At 36.8% G+C, this 20,956-nt stretch overlaps 1 protein-coding gene and 2 long non-coding RNA genes across 3 annotated transcripts in view; 1 reads left to right on the top strand and 2 right to left on the bottom strand.

The window, feature by feature from the left end:
- The window catches only part of LOC135196002 (protein fem-1 homolog C-like), a 72,069-nt gene extending 57,225 nt beyond the window's left edge, over positions 1-14,844 (bottom strand). The window contains exon 1 of the mRNA XM_064222496.1: positions 14,474-14,844. The gene's annotated coding sequence lies outside the window, so the exon portion shown is untranslated. The remainder of the gene's footprint in view (positions 1-14,473) is intronic.
- On the top strand, positions 7-5,611 carry LOC135196001 (uncharacterized). Its single transcript, XR_010310261.1, has 3 exons — positions 7-279; positions 1,186-1,414; positions 4,871-5,611. It is a non-coding gene; the product is annotated as an uncharacterized LOC135196001 (long non-coding RNA).
- Positions 14,845-17,500: 2,656 nt separating the features above from the next.
- LOC135196003 (uncharacterized) lies at positions 17,501-20,395 on the bottom strand. The gene is made up of 3 exons (XR_010310262.1): positions 20,244-20,395; positions 18,275-18,404; positions 17,501-17,646 (listed from the first exon to the last, which is right to left on the bottom strand). It is a non-coding gene; the product is annotated as an uncharacterized LOC135196003 (long non-coding RNA).
- Between the last annotated feature and the right edge of the window lie 561 nt (positions 20,396-20,956).

Raw genomic sequence — 20,956 nt, forward strand, 5'->3', positions numbered from 1 at the left:
CCTACATTCGTTGATAGTAAAAGTAAAAGTGCACCCTTTTTTGTGGGACAGAGGAATACGAGGAAATGGAGAGAGCTGACTTAAATTCAGGAATGTCAGTAAAGTCTTGAGTAATCCAGAATACGTACTTGTTATGGTTGACTTATAGTTCCCTACTATTGGTGGAAGTTAAATGTACTGAGACTCATCCCGTTACAAGCACGACCCAAGGCTTTTGCAATAAAAAAAAAAGAACAGTATAGACAGTTACTGATATCGACTTTTTACAACGCTTTAATTGTAAGTGGAAGGTACTGTTTCTTTGCTAGCCTGTATGAATGTTGCATGTGTAGGCTAATAAAAAAAAATGATTTCCCAGTGTGAAACTAGAGCCTTTGGTTAGGAGGACAGAATGACTAAAGACCCTAGATCCTACCTGCTCCTCTTTCTTACGTTACAGGAGAATTTTTTTTTCCTAGCTAGGGTAAAAAACCGCATGGTACAGGGTTGGACCATGTACGATCAATGTGTACACCCCAAGAAAAGTACATTATAACGCGTCCTGACACCGGAGTAGAGGTCTTTAGCTCCGTTTCTCACCAACAACAAGTCGCGTCTGATGCCCATCTGCGATGTCAGGATGCGTTATAATGTACTTTTTGGGGGGTTGTACACATTGATCGTACATGGTCCACCCCTGTACCATGCGGTTTTTTACCCTAATTTCTCATGAGTAGGAGAGTAATATCTCTAGTTGGAGATTGAACACTGTCAGCTGAGTTGAGAGATGAATATGAAAAATTGAAGCATTCAAACCTGAATTCAGGTAGGTAATGCATAGAAAAATCTAATCAAATTCTTGATATACGTTCGGCCGTGAATTGTATCGTATAGGTACACACATCTTAGTCTTGTAGTCTTAAAACAAGAGGTTACATAGGTTATTTTTAGGCCAGTGGAACTTGACATTATGGTTTTGGCTACCCCATAATGTCAGAAATACAATTATATTTTGTCTAGGCTTGGAATATTGAGGTTCAATGCCACTTTTGTTGTGGATTGCAGGTCTGCAGCATTAATTGTTAAGTATTCTAACTGTACATCCTTAAAGTGGTAAGAAATTACTGAAATTCTAGAATACATATACTGTATTTACCTATATTCTATCAATGTCATTAGTTTTAAATATTATCCTTTTGTTTTCAGAGGATACAGTTAAAATATTTTCTAAGTTGAAGTCATCATATAATGCATGAGCATAAGAAATTGAAAAAATACACTATAATGATGAGCATAATAAATTGAAAAAAATCCACCAATAGGCTTGGATGGATCCATGTCCAGCAAGTCGCGGTTCTTCGAGGCACTGTCGTTTATACATCCTGCGGATGATTCAGTGTCAACTCATTCAGTTTCCCCGGCTTCACATATCCAGGTAAGCAGGTATCTGTGCTGATTTTATGAATTCCTTGCCAAGTTTTAATTTATGAGATATGAAAAGTCAATACAAAATCATTTCATTGAAAAATAATGCAAAATCATTCTTTGTTTATTTTGTATGAACCATTTGGTGCAGTACCTGCATATTTCTTTCTTTGGATAGCACTGGCTGTATTATACTAATAGTGTAGCCTAGCCTTGTGCAAGTCATTGCTCCGTGATATTGTTATTTATTTTTTTTCCTATCTCAGTCATCCTATTCGACTGGATGGTATTTATTGTGTGGGGTTACGGGTTGCATTGTGCCTCCTTAGGAGTTCATCACTTTTCTCACTATGTGGGCTGTTTCTAATAGTACACTCTTCTGGATGATTCCTGGAGCTACTGTGGCATCTAATTTTTCCAGGTTCCTTTTCAGGGATCTTGGGATCATTCCTAGTGTTTCTATGAATATGAGTACAATTTCCACTGGCATATCCCATGTCCTTCTTATTTCTATTTCTAGGTCTTGATACTTAACTTTTTCTCTTTCTTTCTCATCTACTCTGGTGTCCCATGGTACTGCAACATTAATGAGTGATAGACTTTCTTTTTTATTTTGTCAGCCAGCGTCAAGTCTGGTCTACTGGCACGTATCACCCTATCTGTTCTGATACCAAGGTCCTAGAGGATCTTTGCTAGATTGTTTTCTATCACTCCCTCGGGTTGATGTTCGTACAGCATATTACTGCTAGCTAATTGATGTTTCTTGCATAGGCTCCAGTGGAGGGCTTTTGCTACTGAATCATACCTCTTTTTGTACTGATTCTGTGCAAGTATCAGACATTCACTTACTATGTGGTTTATGATCTCATCTTTCATATGACTCTTCCTGTATATGGTTGAGATGTTACTTCCGTCTATTGTTCTTTGGACATATCTGGTTCTTAGGGCCTGATCTTGTGCCGTTGATAGCATTTCTTCTTGAGTTTTCCCCTCTGTAGCCAATGCCATGTTTTATTGCTGGCCAGTTTTTTAGTCTGTCTCCTGTACTGGCCATGCATTGGTTTGCTGTGCTATTCGTCTGTTATGTTTTTCATTCTCCTGTCTGTATATTTCTGAGTCTTTGTCTACTTTTATTAGTCCTTCTTCCCATGCAGTTCATAGCCACTTGTCTTTACTGGTTTCAGATATTGCCCCAGTGTTCAACTCTCAATGTTGGTGCAGTCCTCTATCCTTAGTAGTGCTCTCCCTCCTTCCTTTTGTGTTCCTATCTGTAGTTGCTCTTGGGTGTATATAGTGCTTTGTGTATTGTCATGTGTTTCCTAGTTTTCTGGTCTATGCTGCAAAGTTCTGCTTTCGTCCACTCCACTACTCCCGCGCTGTGTCTGATTACTGGTACTGCTCACATGTGGCTTTCATCACGTTTCCAGCGTATACATTCTTTCCTGAGCGTATCCTTCTTCTCTTGGTGTTTTATATCCTCTCTTTTTGTACATTAACCAAGGAATATATTTCTGTTCCAAACTTCATCCTGATGGCCCTAGATACAATCCTTACAGTCTGGATTGTTGTTGTTGTTGTTGTTGTTGTTGTTGTTACAAGTGAAATTCCCTCCAAGTCAGAAAAGCAGAATGATGTTAGAATGCCCATAGGTCCCAATAGGAAAAGAACCTCATTACATTAAGGAAGTTAAAAAGTAGTGTAAATTATGGAAGAGAAAAATAGGTAATTAGAATACATAATTGAAATAAATAAGACAAAGTATAAAGTGAGACTCATGCCGGTCTACTCAGTGAAAAAGCATTTGCTCCATGTTTGAACAACTGATCTTGAGAATTTGGAAGATAATCCCACAGTTCAGTCACAGCAGGAGTAAACATTTCGGTTTAATCTCAGAGAATAAAAGGCAAGAATGATAGTAGCAACTGCATACAGAGAAGAAAAAGCAAGCATGTTAGTAGCAACTGCATATAAAGTATACTATGTGCTGAGTGGTATAGTGTTTTAAAGGCCAAACCACAAATTGTAGAGGAACCTCACCTTAACATAGAGTTGGAGGCTCTGCCCCTCTCAATTAGTAATGCAGACTTACATGCCTTTTCTACAATACCCTGGAGCAATTCACATAGCTTATAATTTACTGCAGTTCCATACAAAGTTATTAATAGCCTATCCTAACTGACGTTTGGAATTATCATTCAGTTTTAACAATTTACTTAACCACTTACTTATGCTTATGAGATGTGTAAAACAATCCTAAACATCCTTGTGTATTGTTTTAACATAAGTTATCAAAACACTAGGTACTTTCTGATTCTTGCACACCCCCCTCCCCTTCCTAGTACAGTGTTTTTATTGTTCATTTAATGCAGTACAGTTTTGTACCTAACAGAGTAATGCAGTGTTAGCTACATGTATTTTTCAGTCTGCGTGCATGTGCACACATGCATTTATGCATAGCTTGAAGTAACTACTCACTCACTTTGTGTTTACTTGCTTCTCTCTCCTTTTGCTGTCTGGATTATTCTTTATAATAAACATTTTATTAAGGGATGACTTAATCAAAATAATGACTAAAAATATAGGCTGTCATTATCAATAATAATAATAATGATTTTTGAATGAGCAATATTACAGTAGTACTATATTATAAAATTGATACAGTTAACCTAGGTGTATGCTTTTTACCTGCTGCACCTGGATAAGCAGTAGTACCTTAGTAAATACCCAAGTTTTGCTTGTAAAATCTATTGGAATGTTATTTTGAGCAATTTTTGCAGGATGAAATGGTAGTTTGTATTAGTTGTCAAGTATGGCATTGTTTTTATTTTTGTGGGATAAAGTTGACTTGTCCAGTGTTGAGAATTGGTGAGGTTTAGTTCACAGTTATGGAATGCAATTGGTCTCTGTTTTCCTCTGTGTATAGGTATTTAGTGTGTTTGAAAATTACACTTTTACAGACAATTTTTAAAAGATGTGATGATAATAAAAGATTTGCATGACTGGAGGTGGTCAAGGCTCTGATATTATTTGAGGCGGGCATATTATTGTTTTCTTGTCATGGTAGATGTTGTGAATGTAACCCTTTTGTACACTGGGACTGGAACATTTTTCACACTGAACCCATAACAGTATTCACTTACCCATTGAATTATTACACAAGGCATAAACCCTAGATGAACTAATTCACAGATTTTATTTTATTTTTTAATGAAACCTGCAAAATATTTCTGTATCCTGTGTACAGTATCCAATACAAAAAGTGCAAAATCTTTAAAATCTTTAAAACATTTGTGTATTATATATGGTGCATTTTACTTTGTTTGCATAGCTTAGTCCTCAGTACAGTGTTATGTTATCCTAATCTTATGAAGGTAATTTTTCATGTACAGAATTTACATTTTATTTGTGGTAACGTGGTAACTCATGATTCATTATTACAGTAGTAATTGAAAGTATTTAATTTCAGATTTCACACCAAACAAGATGATACCAGGGGTTCAGGTGGTGGCAGTTTATGATGCAAATTTACGTATGGATAATGGAGACAATCCATCCAGATGTATTACCCTGAGAATTCTACATCTTCAACAACACTCACATCCAGCAATAACACCTTCTCAAATCACTGATACCCCTGAGGGATCTACAACCTCCATTTCACAAAATTCATCCTGGAGAAATTCAAATTGCAGGTTATCTGGAAATAGGAAGGCACAGAATGATGAAGAAGCAAATTATGTATATGTCAGCTGTCATGACATGAGCCGATGACATTTTACAAATGCATGAAAGTAACCAAACAGATCTTGCAGCAAAGACTGGGAATCTTGTAACAAGTTTTCTGAGACTGTTGCCTGAAGAGAAGAAAAAGAGAATGGGTCTAAAATAGTACAAACTTTCATGTCTGAGTCATTAGAAGAATTATGGATGTAAAAAAAAAACCCAGTAAAATAAAATACTACTACTAAGGCAGTCCCCGGCTTACAACGGGTTCGGCTTACGACGTTCCAAGGTTAAAATGCTTTCAATTATATTCATCAGAAATTATTTCCAGGTTTACAACACATGTTCCAGGGTTACGATGCTTACGACTCTGATCTGGCAGAAGAAATATGACTCCAAAAATGCAAAATAATCAATATTTAAATGTTTTTTTTAATGAAAAATGGAATAAAAATGCAGTTTACATAGTTTTTAATACACCCAAAGCATTAAAAGTAAGGTTTTCTTAGGATTTTTGACAATTTTACGGCTTACGACGATTTTCGGCTTACGACGCATTTCAAGAATGGATCCCCCGTCATAAGCCAGGTACTGCCTGTATAATAATGTAGGGAGAAATATGTATGGCATGTTATTTTATGCAACTTTCTATAATACCAAAACCAGATCAGCCAGTGTTTTAATGCATTCCAGACTAACTACACCGAAAATTTTTTAGTGAAATGAATTTTGGATTATAGGGTATAGTAATATTTTATATGCAACCATAAAAAAAGTACTCTAATCCATTCTGGTACGCTATCTGCCTTGAAACTTGCCCATCATTTTTTTAAGTAACTGTGGAATGTTATTCTTACATTTTGCTAGTTTGGCAAAATTTCTGGTAATACTATGTAGTAAGCTTCAAAGCTGCAGATGGCCCCCTACACTGTTACACCCATTACTGTTATCTGTATTTATACTTGGGTTTTCTTAAAACTGGTTGCTTAAAATTTCTGAAAACTGCTTCAAGAAAGCCAAACATTTTCAGAGAAGCACCTTGTGTGAGAGCGGCAATCCATGTAATTGAATATCCTTTTAATAGCTGTTACACAGATTATGGGATTGACAAACCAACCTTGACACTGCTGTACAAAACAACTTTTATATTGGTACCAGATATACAGTTCATCTTCAAATACAACTTTGAAATGTCGGTATCCTCTTCACAATAAGGGACCCAGAATATGCTCAGGGCTTTTAAATCTTCCCCAAACACTGCTATCCAAGTTGGAATTTGTGAATCATAGAGATCTAACTCTTCACTGTAACCTAATAATAGTACATAATACAGTAAAAATACAATCAAGTAATTTACAAACTAAAAACATTTTGAAGAGAGATATGAATTATCATTTTCATGTTTATACCCAATTGACTGTTGGAGTCAACAAATATGAATATAACAACGGTGGAACCATGGTTTTTGTACACAATCCGTTCTGGAAACTAACGAAGTCTGATACGTACGAAAACTGAAACAGTAATTAACCTAAGTAATACGTTATGTAAATACAATTAATGCATTCAAGACACCTAAAGTATTAACAAAATAAATTTAATAAGGAACAAACAATTTTACATACAGAAAGCAATGAGAAATAAATATAAAAGAAGCAGCATTCCCAAGTGTGCAAAATCAAAGGAATGTACAAAACCTGAGACAAAATTTCGTCGTAAAGTCTACGAAAACCGAGTCGTACAAAAACAAGTTCCAGTGTACTACACCTTTGACTATGCATAAGGTACAAACTTATACAGACGTAAAATGTTTGTGTATGAACTAGTACACATCTACATATTCCAGAACACCATAAACAAATTACAGCAGATCATGCAAGACATAAAGGTTCACACCAAGCAATGTACATGAATGCGTTCAAATTTTTATCAAGCATGGAATGTGCAGTCATATTACCCAACAAAATCCAGGTTTCCTTTTATAATTGTTTTCATGGCAAAATTATGCGCATTAGAAACAGCCACTGAAATGATTTAGGATATGCCATCAAGGAAATTTATAACTTTCAGCAAATCTACAGGTGCTATACAAGCCTCTCAAAATTATGATCCAAAGATATTCATATGCAATGATAACACTTCAAATATTATAAGAAGAGGGTAAAAGTGTAGGAAATCATAAATGAAGATGATAAAACTGTAAGAAAGTAGTAGTATATGGAAATGGTAAAAATATAGAAGCTTACATGAAGATGGTAAACATGTCAGTTATATGATTATGGTAAAAATATAGGCAATTATATAAAGATAGTGAAAATGTAGACAATTATATAAAGATGGTGAAAATGTATTAGATAACTTACAATTTATATATAAAGATGGTAAAACGTGGAAAAGTATATAAAGATGGTAAAAATGTAGACAATAAAGATGGTGAAAGTTTTGAAAGCTATATGAAGATAGTAAAACTGTAGAACATTACTTAGTTTGTTGCCAGATTTGCCTTTCCTTACAACATCAGATTAGATTATAAAATTTTTGGCACAGCCAAGCGCCGGAGCCGAGGGGCCATTCAGCGCTTATAGTATATCTCAAAAAAGAAGAAGAAGAAAAAAAGTCACTGTCGCACAAACAAACACACACACAACCGATCTAACATACAATTTATTAATTCATAAAAACCAAACAAGAAACCTAAAACAGTTAAGAGAACAAAATTACAATTCATAAAAAAGATTATTTTTTAAAAATATCATAATTTGCTCTGCCTGAGCACCTTCACCTAAAATATCGGCAGGAGTCTTATTTGTCAGCAAACAAGCTCAAGTTTGTTTTCAAAATGAGGGCACTCCACCAAAATATACACCACAGTCAAATCCACATGACAGGTGGAACAGCGAGGAACCTGCCTATCCGCCCCACTCATTAGATACCCGTGAGTATATTTGGTGTGGCCAATACGTAATCTAGCTAAAACTATCTCGGAACTTCTATTCATCCGGCTATGAGGCCAAGGATGAACAGTAGGCCTAATCAACTTTAATTTAAGATTATTATCTAAAGAAGACCAGTGGGCCTGCCACTGGTCTCTACAATAAAATCGAATGGTACTTTTAAAATCGGAAACAGGGACGCCCATGTTGGAAATGTGCCTAAGCCTAGTTGCAGCCATAGCAGCAGCGCCGGCTCGCTCATTCCCAACAATTCCAACATGGGACGGAGCCCAACAAAAGCTAACAGAAAAACCTCTTCTATTAATTAAAAGATAAAACCAATCTTGTACTTCTTGTACTAAAGGGTGGCAAGAAACTATAGGCTTTTAAGAGAGGATAAAACACCCAAAGAGTCGATAAAAATGGTAAAAGCCTTGTTAGTACAAGAACTATAAAAAATATATTTAAGAGCAGTCAAAACTGCCAGCAGTTCAGCTGTAAAAATAGAAGAATTGCATGGAAGCTTCTTTTGAATGATATCACTTGTCACTACAGAGCAACCAACACCATCAGAACCCATTGAGCCATCAGTATATATATGATGAGAATCACCATGTTCAGAAGTATGATCCCAGAAGCTTACCCTCAACTGATCACCAGAACTGTTGCTCCTGCTGTCCCTAATTGGGCAGATCTCTAAGCATGGCCTATTCCAAGGAGGAAACTTTGAGGGCGAAATTTCAGCTACTGCAGGAGGTAGTAATCCCACCTCCCTGGCAGAGCTTGCAGTCGAACTTCGAGCGGCTTTGGCAGTCTAGGCCTATTTGGGGCTCTATCAGTTGGTTCTCTAACGTACTTATAGTTGGGGTTCAGCTTTGACGTAAGTACTCTTGATATGCATCTCAAGCCTAATTCCTCCCTCCGGATAAATAGTGGGGGAAAACCTGACTCAACATATAGGCTTTCTACTGGTGAAGTTCTATAGGTTCCCGTACAAATACGTAATTTCTGCAGTGTTGTCTTGCATGCACAACCATAAACTTGACAACCATAATCAATTTTGCTTAGGCATAAAACCTGGTACATCCTCAAAAGGGTGATTCAATCTGCCCCCCAATTAAAATTAGACAACTTTAAGAATATTAAGACGAAGCTTCATGTTACATACAACTTCATTAACATGTTGAGTAAGTTCATTTTTTATCAAATGTAACACCTACTATGCATTTCTTGGCCGTGTCCAATTGATTTTCGTTGATAAAATCTTTCCAAAGCATCGGATATGGATCATATTTTGGAAATAACTATTTGAAGCCACGGCCTAATTGGCAAAAATATGCACTGATGTCTAATGTTGATAATTAAGGCACTTATCGGAGTAAATCACAAAAATTTCAAGAGCAACTTAGCTAAATTTAGTGAGCACCCAGAGGGAGGCTAGTGAAACGTCATTACTGAAGGCCCTCCCACTCATTTATACTTTAGGAATGAAGACTCAGATGTTGGTAGTAGTAGTAATAGTAGTAGTATATGGGATTCTTGATTTGTTTCACACACACAAACACCTACCCTACTCTCTTTCTCATCTTTCCAATGAATTATGTGTTTTAAGTAAAGTACAATAAAGGAGTGGGCATAAAATGAGAATATTAATTCTGTAATACAGTTCCTTGACGCAATTCACGTTTCCTTTAACTTGAAATATGCACCAAGTCTTACACACTCTCTGTGAAAACCATTGTTACCCTGGAGTTTCTGTTGATTCATATTGTCTCAAAAGTTCCGGTTTACGTTTACCGGCTTAGTCCTGCTAAATGAATGTAACATAACGCAAATGTTCTAACCTTAACTTCCTTAATGCATGATCAGTCACATAATAAATCCTAAGTATTTAGTATATCACACAACTCTCCATTTATTATTATGTGCTTGAAACTGACACTAATGTTGTTGTAGGGTTGTTGAGTGATATCATGAGCCTATGTATTCCAGGTTTTATCTATGTTTATTTTTTTATGAATTTGAAGATATATACAGCAAAATCACGCAAAACGAAAGCACTCTAGTCGCCACGAAGACATAGATGAAACAGCAGTGACGTATAATCTGGCTTTGCCCTGACGTCGGCAACTCGGCGATGTTTAACTATTATGCAAGGTTACCAGGTATATCGGGCCAAAACATCTTACCAAACACCTAAACTATCGTATTTTCATTTCAATATGATTGTGTATCACCAGTTCCAAAAGTTTTGCATAACTAATCAAGAAAATGTAAATAGAATTGGTTTATAATTGCTATGTATTCCTATAGTCAATGTAAAATTGTACAATGCAAATAGTAATATAGCAATATGTACTATATTTACCAAATTCCTTTGCTATATTTATACAATATACCAAAATCTTATTCTTTACCCGTGGTATCACTAATGAAAACCGTAATATTATCGTAATTCTCAAAATTTCTCAACAAGAGGGTCAAATATTTGTTTCCACGATCATTGTCACACTACAGGGAACACTGCTATTAAGCCTGATGTCATACTTTACGTCACAAGTAGCCTCCCTCTGGGTGCTTACTAAATTTAGCTAAGTTTCCCTTGAAATTTCTGTGATTTACTCCGATAGGTGCCTTAATTATCAACATTAGACATCATTGCATACTTTTGCCAATTAGGCCGTGGCTTCAAATACCTATTTCCAAAATGTGACCCATATCCGATGTTTTGGTAGGATTTTATCAACGAAAATCAATTGGACACGGCCCTGAAATGCGTAGATACTTAATGTTATCTTCATGAGGTAAAATGGAACCATTTAAAAACAGCGTAGGGATCTCCCACTCTTCTTAATCGACAAAATCGTATAGCTTTGGTTTTCTTACATCAGGCGTGGTTTATTATTTGGCAAAGGGGTTTTTACGACCGCATGCCATTGCTGTCATCAACCACAGTTATTGGCAGTCTGCCTTTGACTAAAAATTCCACCTGCAAGGCAGCAGTTTCTACAGTTATTGGCGGTGGGCCTAGCCTTTTACTAAAATGTAAGACTGCAAGGCAGCAGTTTCCACAGTTATTGGCAGTGGGCCTAGCCTTTTACTAAAAAAGTAAGACTGCAAGGCAGCAGCTGTCCTTTTAGTCGCCTTTTACTACATGCAGGACCTACAGTGGTAGTATTTTTACACCCCTACTACAGGGTGGGATTACATTCCTGCCTAAGAAAGCATTAAAGGAAATGAAGAAGCTTGCAAAGCAACCAAAGCTGTAAATACTATGATTAGATCATGTGAAGTTATTCCTATTAATAATTGTGTAACATGTAAATCCCAATATCTATCTGTATACTGTATAACCGTGGATGTATGTCTGTGTGTTCCACATACACTTCGACATACATTGAGCAATATCAACCAAACTTGGTATACATACTACTTACCATCTGGGAATCAACACTGCAGGGTTAAGACATCACTGGGACCAAATGGGAAAGGGTGCATGTGGGAAGGGAGGAAATGTAAAAATGATAGAAAATGACCATTAGTGTCCGATTCACAGTTTTTGAGGTCTCTGAGAAGAATAGTGGCACTCCCAATGCTCATTAAGTCCAAGTTCTGCCCCAAGAGGGAGGGGGTGAGAAGGCATGGGAAGGGGGTGACATGTTAAAATAAATTAAAACAACAGATAATAGTGTTTAATCCATTGTTTTTGAGGTCGCTGAGATGAATAATGATACTCCTGATGCCTTTCAAGTCCAAATTCAGCCCTGATAAGAAAGGGGATGGGGTGAGAAGTGGGTGGGAAGGGGTTGACACATAAGAACGACAGATATTGTCACTCATCTATAGTTTTCAAGGTCGCTGGGAAGCATAGTGACTCAAACGATGCCCTGTAAGTCCAAGTTCAGCCCTGGTTGGGACTGTTGGTGAGAAGGGTGTGAAATGTAAAAATAACCAAATTGACAGATATTAATGTCTAATACATAGGTTTTGAGGTTATTGAGAGAACAGTGACCACCCAAGTCCTTTAAAACTAAGTTTAACACCGTTTAGAAGGTGGGGTGAGAAGAATAGTGACCCTCCCAACATCCTTTACGTCCAAGTTCAGCCCCAATAGGGAGTGGTGTAAGTAGGGGGTGACATGTAAAAATAATAAAAGATGACAGATATTAGTGTCGGTGTTAAACCAATGTTTCTGAGGTCACTGAGAAGAATAGTGACTCTCATGATGCCCTTCAAGTCCAAGTTCAGCCCTGATAGGGGGAGGGAAGGGGTTGACATGTAAGGATAACCGAAAATGACAGATATTAGTGTCTAATGCATAGTTTTCAAGGTCACTGAAAAGAATAGTGACTCTCCCGATGTCATTTATGTCCAAGGGGTGGTAAGTGGGTGACACGTAAAAATAATAAAAAACGACAGATATTAGTGTCTATTCCATAGTTTTTGAGGTCACTGAGAAGAAGACCTTCCCGATGCCCTTTAAGTCCAAGTTCAACCCCAATAAGGAGGGGAGTGAGAAGGGGGTGGTGGGGGAGTGACATGTAAAAATAATAAAAAACAACAGATATTTGTGTCTAATATATAGTTTTCAAGGTCGCTGAGATGAATCGTGACGCTCCTGATACCCTTCAAGTCCAAGTCCAGCCCTAATAGGAAGGGGAGTGTGAGAAGTAAGTGGGAAGGGGGTGACATATATGAATAACCAAAAACGACAGATATTAGTATCTAATCTAGTTTTCGAGGTTGCCAAGATGAATATGTAGTGACACTTTGAATATCCTTCAAGTCCCAGTTCAGCCTCAGTAGGAAGGGGTGGGGGTGTTGAGAAGGGAGTGAGATGGGGTGATATGTAAAAATAACTATAACTGAAAAGAACAGATATTAGTGTCTAATCCAGTTTTCAAGGTCGTTGAGATGAATAGTGACTCTCTTGAAGCCTTTTAAGTCTAAGTTCAGCCTCAATAGGGAGGGGGAGTGAGAAGCAACTATCTTACAGGAGAGAGAGAGAGAGAGAGAGAGAGAGAGAGAGAGAGAGATAGAGAGAGAGGGAGAGAGAGAGAGAGAGAGAGAGAGAGTTTATCCATTGTAAACAGATTTCCTGGGCAGTGCCAGGTTGATCTCTAGTGATCAATAAATGGCAGCAAATCTATAGAATAATGAACATGATAATGACAAATTAGAATAAATCAGGCCTAGTAGTGGAATATTTATCATTAAAAAATTCAATAACAAAAGTGATCCTCATTCTTCTAAGAATGAATAATTTTAGTTGACATTGGATATATTCCCCGGGGGGGGGGGGGGGGGTAGTGCCGTCAGTGCACCTCACGCGGTACACTGTAGGCTAGGCATTACTTAAGGCTCTTTGCAGCATTCCCTCAGCCCCTATATAGCTGCAGCCTCTTTCATTCATTTTTCTGTACTCCGTCCATATTCCCCTTCCCTCTCTCTAATAATGGTTTCACATTGCAACTGCGATGTTTTATTTCTGTTACACCTTTCAAACCTTCTTTCCGTCAATTTCCCTTTCATCGCTGAATGACCTCATATGTCCCAGTGCTGGGTCATTGGCCTAAATTCTATAATCCAATCAAATCAACATGGCTATACCTATATCATGCCCATATAATCCAACGCCTTTAATTGCAGAATGTGTAGTAACACTGACAGGTAAAACATTCTTAACGCCTTTACCTGGTAAATAACAAAGATAACCGGACGAAAAAACTAACAAACATTCACGTAAATACACAGAATGTATAAGTACATACACAGAATGTATAGTAAATACACACAGAATGAATAGTAGCACTGACAGTTAAACATTCTGAACGTCTTTGCTTGGAAAATAACAAAAATAATCAGACAAAAAACGAACAAATATTCACGTAAATACACGAAATTTGAGATTCTTCGTAAATAACCTCAAGATCAAAGGATCCCTAACTATCGAAAACGGAATACCTTGTCTCACAACTACCATAATGCTATAAAGAAGACTGAACGTTAGTTTTACACCGAAGGTATTAAAAATAATTACGAAAAAACATATCATAATAACCTCTTGAATTGTCCGCTGAGGATATTTCATATTTCATGGAGAAATACGCTATAACTGCTTTTCATTTATTCCTTTTTGCAATAAAATTATTCACGAGAGTTTATTTGCCATAAATGCACTATTGTTCTTAATGATATTCTACACGATGCTGCACTATTTTAAAGTCTTTTGTGTTCATTTCGCAGTCATTCTTAAATACACATATTACTCTTATCCAGCCAAATATAATTTACTTGCATTAGGAATCGAACGGGAAAGATACCTTTAAGCACTTTAATTTAATTAATATATTTATCCACAGTTATAAATGTAACAGGTAGACTACACCAAACTAGAGTCAAGATTTAAATACCTGAATCAATAGTGGAACTGTTATGCAGAGGTAAACGTTGGTTCGGTATTAAATCATCCGGTAATTCAATCACTCTTCAACTTTCTTGCATTTGCAGGGCAGTAGTTGATTAACTGATGCCCGAAGTTTCTTGCATAATCACTCTGTTGAAAATGCATCGAAAACACTTGGATTTTTGGTGTTGATATGGTCACCATTTCTGCAGATGGTCACCGCTTTCCTTTTACACATTTCGGGATCTTGAGTGGAAACGGTGAATGCTACTAGCCTTTTCATTTCGATTATTGTCCCTTTCTTCGTTACAACATCCATAAATAGCACGTATCACCACGGCAATAACTTTCAAATCCCAAGAAATCCAAAGACGGGTCTCAAATTCTTGAAAACTTCTACTTAGTTGTAAGCACTTACAAGGGAAAGACGACACTAGTAATTGGGCAGGTAATGACCAAAATTCAAAGAAAATATGGCCGAAGATTGCCACTTCGGAGAAGTATTTGGCCAAAAATATGAATTGTGTGAATTAAAATAAACAATTAATCGTGCACAAATTATGCCTATATATATTCGATTACATGTCATTAAAAATACTTAAAAGATAAACTTAAAATACTTACAGGGAAACAGTCGTTAAATTGACAGCACTTCCTCAAGATACCGACTACCTTGTTCTCCTTTTTCTGCAGTCGAGTCGTGAAGGGTTTTGCGGTTGTGCATTTGTAGCACTTGCATAATTGGCCAAACTGATTTTTCATGGCCACCGAGTCTTAAAAAATGGCCAAATGAGAAAAAATTGTATGAAATGGTCAATCTGGCAACTCTAGCTACTCATCACTGTGTGACGTCATGCGCGGGAGATTTTAAGTTCGACTTCTGGGTAACTCGCCTTATCTACTTCAATTATCTTCGTGGTATTTCAAGTAAAAAAACGACAAATGTCTGACTGGAAGATAAATAATTTTCCATTTATATTAAAACGATATATTTTTCTTTCAGGTACTACGAAGGACAGTGTGCCCACCTCTTGAATTGTCCGCCTCGAACTTGGAGGCCATATAGGGAGACCGTGGCACACTGCAAGCACAGTCCTTCCTTGTGAGAAAAAGCCTTTTTTAAAAATTATAACATGCATTTTCTGACGCCCTGCAGCGCATTGAGTGGAGATATTCAACCTTGGCAAAGAATGAATTGTCCTGATTACTCGCGTTTATCTGTTATGAAATATTGTCTTTTACCACTCGACTGACATAGATTATGCACTCATCTGAAAGTAAACATGAGTTCATACTGCATGCAGATTCCTGTCAGTGAATATACGGTAGAATCAGCAGATCTGTAGCCAAAGACTCCTCGTATTTTCTGGAGGAAGTTGCGTTTATTTTGTGGTATTTGGTGTTACTTTGGCTTATTCAAGTTGGTTGATACCTTGGGCTTATTATCTACAAGTCACCTACTCCGAGGTACTAGTACTAAACACCGTTTGGTAAATGCAAAGTAGACGAGCGCACAAAGATATCGTTATTGAATATCATTTGTCGACCACAGACTATAGAAATGGGTGTATATAATACTCTGATTCCCAAGGGGCTAGTACTAAACACGGCATCCCAGGGAGCTTCCTCCATGTTTAGTATTAGCAACTCGGAGGTGACGTGTAGATTACAAGCACCTGGTAATTTATGCAATCACTAACAAATCTTTTTAGTAGCTGCAATGAAGGGAGAATGTTACTAAACGTGAAGACGTTATACCACTTACTGAACAACTTGATCTCATGTAAGTGTCCCGGTGTGGTTTTCCATAACTTGCTTGTATCCTATGTTTATAGGTCTAGTGTGATCTCTAAACCCGATTTGATTACTGTAGGGGGATAGTGCAGTCAATACACCTCAAGTGTTCCCAGCGCTTGGCCTAAATTTTATATCCCAGTTCATGTAGTACTGATACTATACGAGTGTATTAGTCCAGCAATGAAGTTTATCCGTAGTTATACCACTTCCGTTTTTGTGTATTTTTTAAAACTTAGTTGAAAGTTCCGATACACAGCAACAGTTTTCTTTGAAACCTGCTCAGTTTACCTCAAGATCAGTTAATCTTAAGAAAACCGCCACAGAAGTGTTTGTACAATTTAGTGGAAATTAAGTTTTCACAGTACTTCTTTGATACATGTAACTATAGCTGGTTCACTTAAGGTAGATTCTTGGATGAGCCCTATGCTGACGAGACGTTTGCTTGGCGGCCGCTGATTGGCTGGTACCGGGAGGTAGGCAGCTCCCAGCCAATCAGCGGCCGCCAAACAAACATCTCGCAGGCATAGGGCTCGTCTAAGAATCTACCCTATGTGATACAGCTATAGTAGTGCTATTGCTTTTTAGATGACCTGGTAGTAAGCCATGATGCAGCATTTTCTCGTTTTCAAATAAGATTGAATGGGAATAAAAGTTTACCATACGATATTATCTAGCATTTGTCAGAGAACCGGTCTCCGCTTACTGTCGTTGACTTGTTTGCGATATGTTGCAGACGTATGTGACGCTTTTAACTGACCTTTTTTTTTTCTTCTTCTCAAACCAGATTCAGGAATTTAGAACTCGATTTTGATATATAAGATCTTTTATTAAACATGTTTTCTAGCTTAACGACTGTATGGTCTAGGTTATACTGAAATCAGTTCATGGTACTATACACCCGAAAGCAGATACCTGAAAATACTTTATACCTCTCATATATATATATATATATATATATATATATATATATATATATATATATATACATACATACATGTATATATTATATATGTATGAATGTATATATATATATATATATATATATATATATATATATGCTTAAAAAATCACTGTAGATGCACGTGACTTCATAAATAAGCGAATACCACAGGAAAATAATAGTCCGAAATCCAAGCGCTTTCGTCTTTACTCAGGCATCGTCAAGGAGTTAATGAATATATATATATATATATATATATATATATATATATATATATAGATATATATATAGCTACGTATGTACTTGTGGATGTTCGGGATGAATCTCGGATCGACTTATATCACCAGGTTCGATTTGAAATGGCTGCTGTAGAATACGATGTTCTCAATTATCACCACCGATGACGCGGTTAACAGTCCCACAAAATATATGTAGAAGACGGCCTGAAAAAGGAGAAAATAATTTTATAATATAGTGTATATGCTAATTTCATAATATATCGTTTTGTTTATTTTTTTTGTTGACGATCCAGACCAACCGTTTGTCCCAGACTTTCAGTTTCCAACGTCTAGACCCCGTAGCGGGTTAGTGTCGTCGGTGCACCTCGCGTGGTGGCCCGTAAGCGTCACTTTAACGGTCTATTGCGGCGTCCCTTCGTCCCCTAGTTATAACCTCTTTCATCCCTTTTACTGTACCTCCGTTTATATTCTCTTTCTTCCATCTTACATTACACCCTCTCCTAACAACTGCAAAAGGTGTTCCTCCTATTACACCTCTTAGACCTTTTTCACTCTCAATTTCCCCATTTCAGCGCTGAATGACCTCACATATCCCAGCGCAGTTGCGCCATAAAGCAATTGTTGGAGAAGGTGGAAAGTCCGATGGAAGGCAGAATATGAACGGAGGTACAGTTAAAGAAATGAAAGTAGTAGGTGCGGGCTGAAGGGACGTTGCAAAGACCCTGAAGTCATGTCTACAGTGCACCATTTGAGTTGCATTGACGGCACTAATCCTCATACGGGGATGGCAGATTGGAGAAGCTCTGATTTGTGACAGATTTGAGAAGCTGACCTGAAGGTGCGATAAGGTGATGTAGAAACCCCTACTCTCTTCGTTGCCCGCTGATTTGCCCTTGGGAATCGTGTCCATTTCATTTATCTTGAGCTTTGAAATGATCCCGCTCTCTTCCAGTCTGAGTAGTCTGCAAAATAATGAGTAAACATCAACCAGAACGAAATTAAGAACGAATCGCGCTCAGCAGGAAATATCAAGAGCCATCGTGTAGCCCTCAAAGTTCAAGCAGACTGGCGTTCACTGAATCACTCTTTTTTCCAAAGTTGAGTTGTTTCGTTTTGACGGCGTCAATAACCTAGCCGTTGCGACGCCAGTAAGAACTAACAAATCAATCAAACGCTTCGTTTTGAGGGCAGAGTTCAAGTGAGATATCACCCAACAGGAACCTGTTTAAGAATGAGATGGTATTAAAAAGCCTGAAAACGGTAACGTTTGAATTGAACTAAATTTACGTACTGCGCTCTGCGTTCTTTGCCAAGAGCAGCCAGATGCGTTGAGCAGCAGCACAAGTATGCAGCAGTGTTGCCAACCATCTGAGAGCTCTTTACTCTACCTAGGCACAAAAATTACCCTACTTTTCTTGCCATTACCCTACGTCTGGCCTGAAAGCTTAAAATTTCCTTTGTTTAGTCTATTTTCCGCGTCACTAATAAACAAGTCATGGAAGGGAAGAATCAGTTACATAATCACAACCATGGCTTTTCAAAATTCTTACCTGTAGCCATTGTCTCAATTTTTGTTTCATGGGCTTGTCCTTCTCTTCTATATGTCTTTTGCACACAAATAGATAAATAGATATAAAATCAAATAGAAGACAAATTACCCTACGTTTAGCTCACATTTCGTGACAATACCCCATACTCAACAGATCTAGATTTGAGGCTGAATTACCCTATGCGTAGGGTATTTACCAACGGTTGGCAACACTGGCGTGCAGCAAATGTTCACCCTTCATCGCTCTCGAACTTCCCAGTTCCAGAGGTCCTTCATTCCTCACACCGCTGGACTGGGGAACAGCCTTCCTACTGAGGATGTTGTGAAACTTGAACTTCAGAAATTTACTACCCTAATAATATTCCCCTTGTTTTAATCATTTGCTTACATTTTTATCTAGTCGTTTATTAATTTGTTAATTGATCTCTTAATTCTAATAAGTAATCTCTTTCTTATTTACTCTACCTTCTGTCACTACTTGCGAATGGACGCCGTACATATTCTTGGGAAGCTTCAATTTCGGGTCCTTGGCTCCTGTCTGATGGGATTGTTCCATATGAATAAGGTTCATCATTTGAATAATAATAATAATAATAATAATAATAATAATGATAGTAGTAGTAGTAGTAGTAGTAGTAGCATGAGTCTTGAAATAGAGAAAGAATCTCTGCGATTTACCTTTCCAGTCTCAAAAAGCTCTCTGTAGTACAGATTTATCCTCAAATATATGTCCATATACATATCTGTGGGTTTGTTTCTCCATTTGAAGACTCATACTGCCATGAGCATTTTTCTGTTATTATTATTATTATTATTATTATTATTATTATTATTATTATTATTATTATTATTATTCAGAAGATAAACCCTATTCATATGGAACAAGTCCATCCCCACAGGGGTCAGTGACTTGAAATTAAAGCTTCCAAAGAATTATTATTATTATTATTATTATTATTATTATTATTATTATTATTATTATTATTATTATTATTATTATTATTATTATTATTCAGCAGATGAACCCTATTCATATGGAACAAGCCCACCACCAAAGGGGCCAATGACTTGAAATTCAAGCTGCCAAAGAATTATTATTATTATTATCATTATTATTATTATTATTATTATTATTCACAAGATGAACCCTATTCATACGGACGTATTAGTGATCGGGGAACCGCTGGAATTACGATCCCGAATATACAACAATGATAACAGGGAAAGGAGAACGGGATGTTCTGTTACTTACGAATGCGTGAACGTATCCGTGATCGGCGATCCGGTCTGGAAAGCGGCGCCGATGAACGCCGGATAGAACGGCTCTCGGCCGAAGTAGAATTTTTTCGGGCCGTACTTCCGCGGCAACATCAGGGAGTAGATTTCGCCCGCGACAAAAATGAACTTCTCCTCCAGGACCTGGGGGCGGAGCGGGAGTTCGCGGTAATGTTACGTATTTCAGAAATCTTAAGGGTCTTGCATCGTTGACAGACCGATACTGATTTACAGAGATAAGAGTTAACTAAAAAAAAAAAAAAATCTGGAATTAAGAGGTTGTCCTATCTAAGTGGAGAGTTACTTGCATTACCTTCCGTTTTCTTATATATATACATGTAGTATATATTATATATATATATATATATATATGTGTGTGTGTGTGTGTGTATATATATATATATATATATATATATATATTTCGATTCTTATATAAAAAAATTTTATTCATTCCAGGTTTTTATTCAAGAAATGTAGGCATTTCAATTCTTTTTTATATAAAAAAATTATTCATTATAATTTATTTTTAAAATGTAATAATTTCAGTTTTGACCGTAACATCTACTTACTTTAATTTCTTATGAATAAAAAAAATGTACTCATATATATATATATATATATATATATATATACACACACACACACACATATATATATATATATATATATATATATATATATATATATATA

Source organism: Macrobrachium nipponense, chromosome 17 (genome assembly GCF_015104395.2).
Source record: "Macrobrachium nipponense isolate FS-2020 chromosome 17, ASM1510439v2, whole genome shotgun sequence".
Classification (NCBI taxonomy): domain Eukaryota; kingdom Metazoa; phylum Arthropoda; class Malacostraca; order Decapoda; family Palaemonidae; genus Macrobrachium; species Macrobrachium nipponense.